General features: G+C 41.4%; 1 pseudogene; it reads right to left on the reverse strand.

Annotated features, from left to right (window-relative positions):
* Nucleotides 1–5,248: 5,248 nt before the first annotated feature.
* On the reverse strand, nt 5,249–6,252 carry LOC101585567 (annotated as a pseudogene).
* Nucleotides 6,253–6,577: the final 325 nt, after the last annotated feature.

Here is a 6,577-nt window from a genome sequence, read left to right on the forward strand (position 1 = left end):
GGCCCACACTGCGCCTGGGCTGGGACTGGTCCCGCCGGCGCAGGGTAGCAGGAAACTCTCCGCACACTCACCGGACCTGGGCTAGGACTGGGTCTCTTAATTTTATTTTAATTAGGACCAGTACATTTAAAATACTTGCCCTAATTTAGCAAATGCTAGGTTAATTTCATTACTTATTTCATAGGTATGGATAAGTTTCATTTATGTGAACATTTGCATCTTTCACATATTGTACTTTTCTTTGAGAAATTTTTCCTTTTGTTTCAGTTTGGGGAAATCTAGCTTGTTGGTTCTGTAAAAAACTGAAACAGAAGTAATATCTGTGAATATGATGACTGTTACTTAGGTGAGCATTTATTTTTTGCGTTTTGGTGCTAAGGACCAAACCCGGGGCTTCCTGCTTGCTAGGCAAATGTTCTACCACTGAGCTAAATTCCCAGTCCTGATGACTGCTACTTAGGTTGGATGGACTCATTTAACCTAGGAAAACTTTATAGCATTGAGCAGACATGATTTATTTTGAAGACAAGTATTAGGTAAGTTTTTCAGTTAGGTCAGGCTCAACACATTGGTTATAGGCCAAATTATGTCCCTGCCTCCAAATCCATAATTAGAAGGCCTCACCCCAGGATCTGAGTATGGGACTGCACATGCTATGGGAAAGAGTGATAAAGTTAAAAAGGAGCCATTAGGGCAAACCCTAACCTAGTCTTCTGGGAGTCCTGAAAGGAAGGGAAAATATGAACAAGCAGGGAGACATGCAAGATGCATACTTGCACAGAGGAAAGACCACTGGACACAGAGAGGACGTGATCATCCATAAGTCAGTGAGAGAAGCCTCAGTAGAAACCAAGACTGGCAATATTTTTTCCATAATTTTATTGAGAAACAAATAGCAATGAGACAGCTGCAAAGCAAATTGGTAGGACAGTTTCAATAACTAACACATTGCATACATTCTTCCTAGTGGTTAATTGCTGTACAATGACATGATACCCTATTTACAAATATTATTAGAACAAATCCCTCTATTAATTAAGAGAATGTAACTATATATCTATCCTAACCCCTTTGAATACAGAGATACAAAATAGACATTCATCTGTATACCCTTTTTTTTGTTAAGTTCCGTTATCTGAATATTATAGGTGTGTTAACTCAGCAAAATATTCTAAAAGAGTCCAGTAGCCCATAATAGTATTGGATCTTCTGCTTGATTGGCAATGTCAGAAATTGTTGACCCGAGTCCCCTACAGCTCAACATAGCAGCATGGCTTTACTTCTTATACTTTGTTTTTATATTTTTTTCTGGATGGTTAAGACCAAGGTAAAGCAGGACCTATGCAACAAGAGTTGTAGCTTTTGGGTCTGATAAGGTCAGTGAAATCCCCTCAGGTTTATCCTGAGGTCCTGTACCTCAGACTGTAGAACCTTTGTCAGTGTCAGCCATGTGGATGAGTCACGGACATTGCTTGGCCAATTTGTTCCACGTGAAAGCCTGAGAGAATGTTTTCTCTCCATGTGACTCTCCTTAGGCACACTCTACATCATCAATCACTTTCCTCTTTGACCCCATAATCTCCTTGATCAGAAAATTTGGGACATTACCGAGTTACATGACATTACAGTACAAGTTCTCCTATGTCCTGAGTCTTAAGTGACCTTGGAAGGCTAGGGCCAAAATGTTGGCATTTCTTGCGGCCCTCCTTTTTCTTTAATTTTGGTCTGCAAACTTAGGTTGTTAACTCTCCAGAAGACAAGCTTATTGTTATTACCATACAACCTAGTATGTTAAGGTTAACCTCACTATCTGTCTGATATCAAACATCTTAGGCATAACATGGAACAGGTATTTTTCATCAAGTATTGATATATTGAACTTTAAGTCCCTACAGAATATGATGAAAAAACATTCAAAAATTAGAATATATTTTTAAAAATAGGCATAAAGAATTACATAATTCTTATGTTTGCACATAAATCCAAATATCTCACCATATACAACTTTGAAGCAGGACGGTCCCACAACATTCCTTTTTCTGTCTCTTGCCTTCATTCACCACCCCCTTCTTTTTGAACAATCATCTTCCCAAGAAGCAGCACAGCAGCAACTGGCATGTCATGACAAGCAGCCTGTATTCCGAAGACCAGAATGACAGGCACTCCAAGTATGAAACTACTATTACAGATTACCATCTTCAGTGCAGTTGCTTAGTTCACAGGTATCAGTATATATAGTTAGTCAGGGTGAGACTCTTTCCAATTAACTGCTAGATTCAAAAATCTTCTGGAGATTATCAGGATCATTGCCTTGCTCATCTTCTACATATAACTGTATGGCTTGTCACTGTCATGTTTCCTAGCTCTTCTCCTTTCCCTCTCTTGATTGGTTAGTCCTCGAGTTCCTGCTTTCCTTTTACTTGTATTATACCTTTCTATTTGTATTTCTTCTTTTGAGTTCTTATACTAGGGGAACTATATGATATTTACACATGTGTGTCTGGTTTATTTCACTTATGAGTATATCTTCAAGTGGCATCTACTTCAATATAAAAGCTTTGAGTTTATTATACTTAATAGCTGAATAATACTCCATTGTATAAAAGTACCACATCTTTTTCAACCATTCCTCAGGTGATGGGCATCTTGGTTGTTTCCAAGATTTGGCTATCACAAATTGTGCTGCTATAAACATAGGCACACATATATCACTATGATATGATGTTTTCAGATCCTCTGGGAAAATTCCCAGTAGAGGAATAGCTGGTTTAAATGGGATTTCCAGTCCAACTTTTCTAAGAAAGAGTGGCAATATTTTATCTAAGACTTCTAGCTTCCAGAATTGGGAAAAAATAAGTTTTTAATTGCTCACAAGAAATCTGTGATATTTTGTTATGGCAGTCACAGCAGACTAATGTAACAGCCATAACAAATGTTACCTCCCTGTAGCACTCTGTAGCGGAGACGCTTGCTCCCCATTCACTATCCCAGTGATTCCCACCAAATACTCCATTCACCTGACTGCAGCTGGGGCCATGCACTAGTTCCAGTCTGTGCCCTGTGCACAGAAGGGTCCTGAGTCACTTCCAGGGTAACACATGCAAAAGCTGCCCGTGACCCTGCGATGATCTTGTCCACCAGCATAGTGACCAAGGAGGCCAGTGTTCCAGAGGAAATATACTGTGGTGGAGGTGGTTTCCATCAGCATAGGTTCCTGATAGAATGAGTGCCAAATGCTGCCACCAGGCTTCAGCCTTCAGCACTGACTATGCCTTTGGTGAGGAATAGTTCAATGCTGTGTTAAGCCTGGAAGTGGGGGTATAATTTCTTTAACTTAATTTTATCATGATCATAAGATCTCCATCTTCTTAGTTGTCCTGTGAGTATAAATTTTTAGTTAACATTTGAACTCCACTGACTGACTGATGATCTTTTTCATGGTACTTGTGCAATATTCCACAGGTCTGGCTCTACTTTCCATCCAGAGCTGTTAGTTATTTCCTGGAATGAATGACAATGATGATGGTGGTGATGATGATAATGGTGATGGAGGAGTGTTCTAGGCATTTGCAATCAGAAGGTGAACAACCAACAGTACAACGTACTGCGTTGCTAAGCCAGGCTGTTCAGTAGGTTAAGTGTAGTAAGCACACCTTTTGAATTCTGGAATTTTTGATGTACATTGGGTTCATTGGGTTCTATTCTATCATAAAAGTCTAGCATAATCTGTACATAGTATAATTTAATTTCAGAATTTCATGAGATAGATATTACTACCAGTTTAGGTGAAGACAGGGAGGCACAGAAGGTTTAAGTAACTTGTTCAAGTTTACACAGTTGGTATACAACGGAGCCGAGATTTGAACCTTGGAAGTATGGATTTCATTGTTTGCCAGTAAATTCATACATTAAAGATTCTTCAAGTCTGAATCTCCGTGTACTTTCTCAGTTGCCACTGCCATTTCCAAAAACGTTTTATTTATATTTATTATTTTGTCTTGTTGAGATAGAGTCTCACTATGTAGTTCAGGCTGGCCTTGAGCTTTCTTTGTGGGCCAACCTGGCCTTGAACTCACAACAATCCTTCCTGCCTCAGTCTCTCAAGTGCTGGGATTACAGGTATGCACCACCATGCCTCGCTCACAGCAATCTTTTACTCCTGAGTTCTTCTAACACTTCAGTCTAGTTAGACCCTAGATGGTGTGTTCTACAGAAAAGGCCTGCATTTTCCAACCTGTCTTAAACTCATCCATTAGAATTGCTCAGATTTCTGTGCCTTCTGTTTCTTGGCCCTTCTATAAAATTTGTGTATCCAGCGGGGCCCAGTCCAGCTGCCATCTCTTTGGGAACCTGCCCTTGAAGTCTTCTTCATTTGCCCCCCCCCCATGAGCTCTCCCATCCTTCCCTATGGGCGCTCAGTGTCACTTATTGGTTGATGTCTCCATCTCTCTTCCCTAAAGTATAAGCTTCCTGAGCACATATTTCTTTGTAGATTTCCTCTGTAACTAACCATTGCACCTAATCTTTGTGCTATGAGTGTTATTGCAATTAATCAAAAGGAAAGTCTCTTTGTATGTCTTACTTCTTTGCATAAGATTGCAGTGTCAGCCCTTCTGTGTTTGGCCACTGTGCCTTAGAATTCCTTGTCACACTGTGTGAAAATGACCCTGTTAACTTCATAGTGGTGTCCTGCATTGCTCTTAAGCACTCACTTATCTAAGTTTGATGTTATTATTCTTATTTTATATTAGAACTGAATTTCAATTATCTCTTAGCTTTGATTTATTGATTAAGAGTAGTCCTTTATTCTGGTGTTTTCTTTCAAGTATATCATAATACATATTCCAGTGTGTTGAAAGGCAAAAGAAAGATAGTACTCCTGGTTCTCTTTGGCCTTGCAAGTCTCACCTTTGAGTTTACTGTGGAGCTGGGGAGACAGGGATAAGCAGAAATTGAAGGAAGATGGAATTCAGTAATTTGTGATACAAGTATTTCTGGTTCAAATGCAGGATGACATTTGGAAACTTGAACAAGATTAGTCTTCTTGAAGTTTTTTTGGGGGTGTACAGTGGGCTTTATTGATGTTGTGCAATGGCAGTGAGCGAAGTGTCCCTAGGACCCTCCCCTTCTAGGGGTCCTAGGACGGAAGCTGTGAGGGGAGATTCTCAGTGTTGGGGCTGAGTAGGGCAGTGACTTCTACAGCATGGCCTCTCCATCCCTCTGGTCTTGCTGGACTATGGGGGGGCATTTAATTCTTGGAGGCCATGTGGACCATGATGTCCACCACCCTGTTGCTGTATCCAAACTCACTATTATACCTGGAGATGAGCTTGACAAAGTGGTTATTCAGGGTGATGCCAGTCCCAACATCAAAGAGGGAAGATAGGTGTCATTGTTGAAGTTGCAAGACACAATCTGATCCTCAGTGTATCCCAGAATGCCTTTCAGGGGATCATCTGACTCCTGCTTCACCACCTTATTGATGTCATCATAATATTTAGCCTCTTTCTCCAAGTGGTAGCTCAGATGCACCATTGACACACTGGGATTGGGCACACAGAAAGCCATGCCTGTGAGCTTCCTGTTCAGCTCTGGAATGACCTTGCCCATGACCTTGGCAGTGCCAGTGGATACAGGCATAATGGTCTGGTCAGCCCTGCAGCCAACACACTACAGCTTCCCAGAGGGGCCATCCACAGTCTTGTGGGTGGCAGTAATGGCATGAACTGTGGTCCTGAGTCCCTCTACGATGCTGAAGTTGTCATGGATGACCTTGACCAGTAAGGCTGAGGAATTGGTGGTACAGGAAGCATTGCTGACAATTTTGAGGGAGTTGTCATACTTCTCATGATTCACACACATCACAAACATGGGGGCATTGGCGGAAGGGGCGGACATGATGACCCTTTTGGCACCATGCTTCAGGTGAGCTTCGGCCTTCTGCATGGTGGTGAGGACACCAGTGGACTCCAGCACATGCTCAATGCCAGCATCATCCCACTTGATGTTGGAAAGATCTTGCTCTTGGAAGATGGTGATGGCCTTTCTGTTGATGATGAGCTTCCTGTTCTCAGCCTTGACAGTGCCATGGAACTTGCCGTGGATGGAATCATACTGGAACATGTAGACCATGTACTTGAGGCCAATGATGGGGTCATTGATGGATACAACATCTACCTTGACAGAGTTAAAAGAAGCCCTGGTGACAGGGCATCCAATATGGCCAAATCTGTTCACTCCAACCTTTACCATCTTGTCTGGATCACTGCTGGGTGCACAGGAAGAACGACTGTTGGTGGACGCAGGAGTAGAGAGTCCCTGAAAATTTCTGTGGGTAATTTTTCCTGAGAATGTTTTGTGACGCTTATGTTTGTATACAGGCATTCATTTTCCGAAGTGTGTTAGTCATCTACCAAGATCCTTGCTTTCTGATACCATGTTTTTGAATTGTCCCTATCCACACCAGATAGGGATCCAATATTATATAAACAATAGTATCTTAGTTACTTTTCTCACTGCTGAGACAGAATATACGAATGAAAGGAGAAGAGGCTTACTTTGGCTCAATTTGGTAATG

The sequence above is a fragment of the Octodon degus genome, unplaced genomic scaffold (genome assembly GCF_000260255.1).
Source record: "Octodon degus isolate 3935 unplaced genomic scaffold, OctDeg1.0 scaffold00246, whole genome shotgun sequence".
Taxonomy (NCBI): Eukaryota; Metazoa; Chordata; class Mammalia; order Rodentia; family Octodontidae; genus Octodon; species Octodon degus.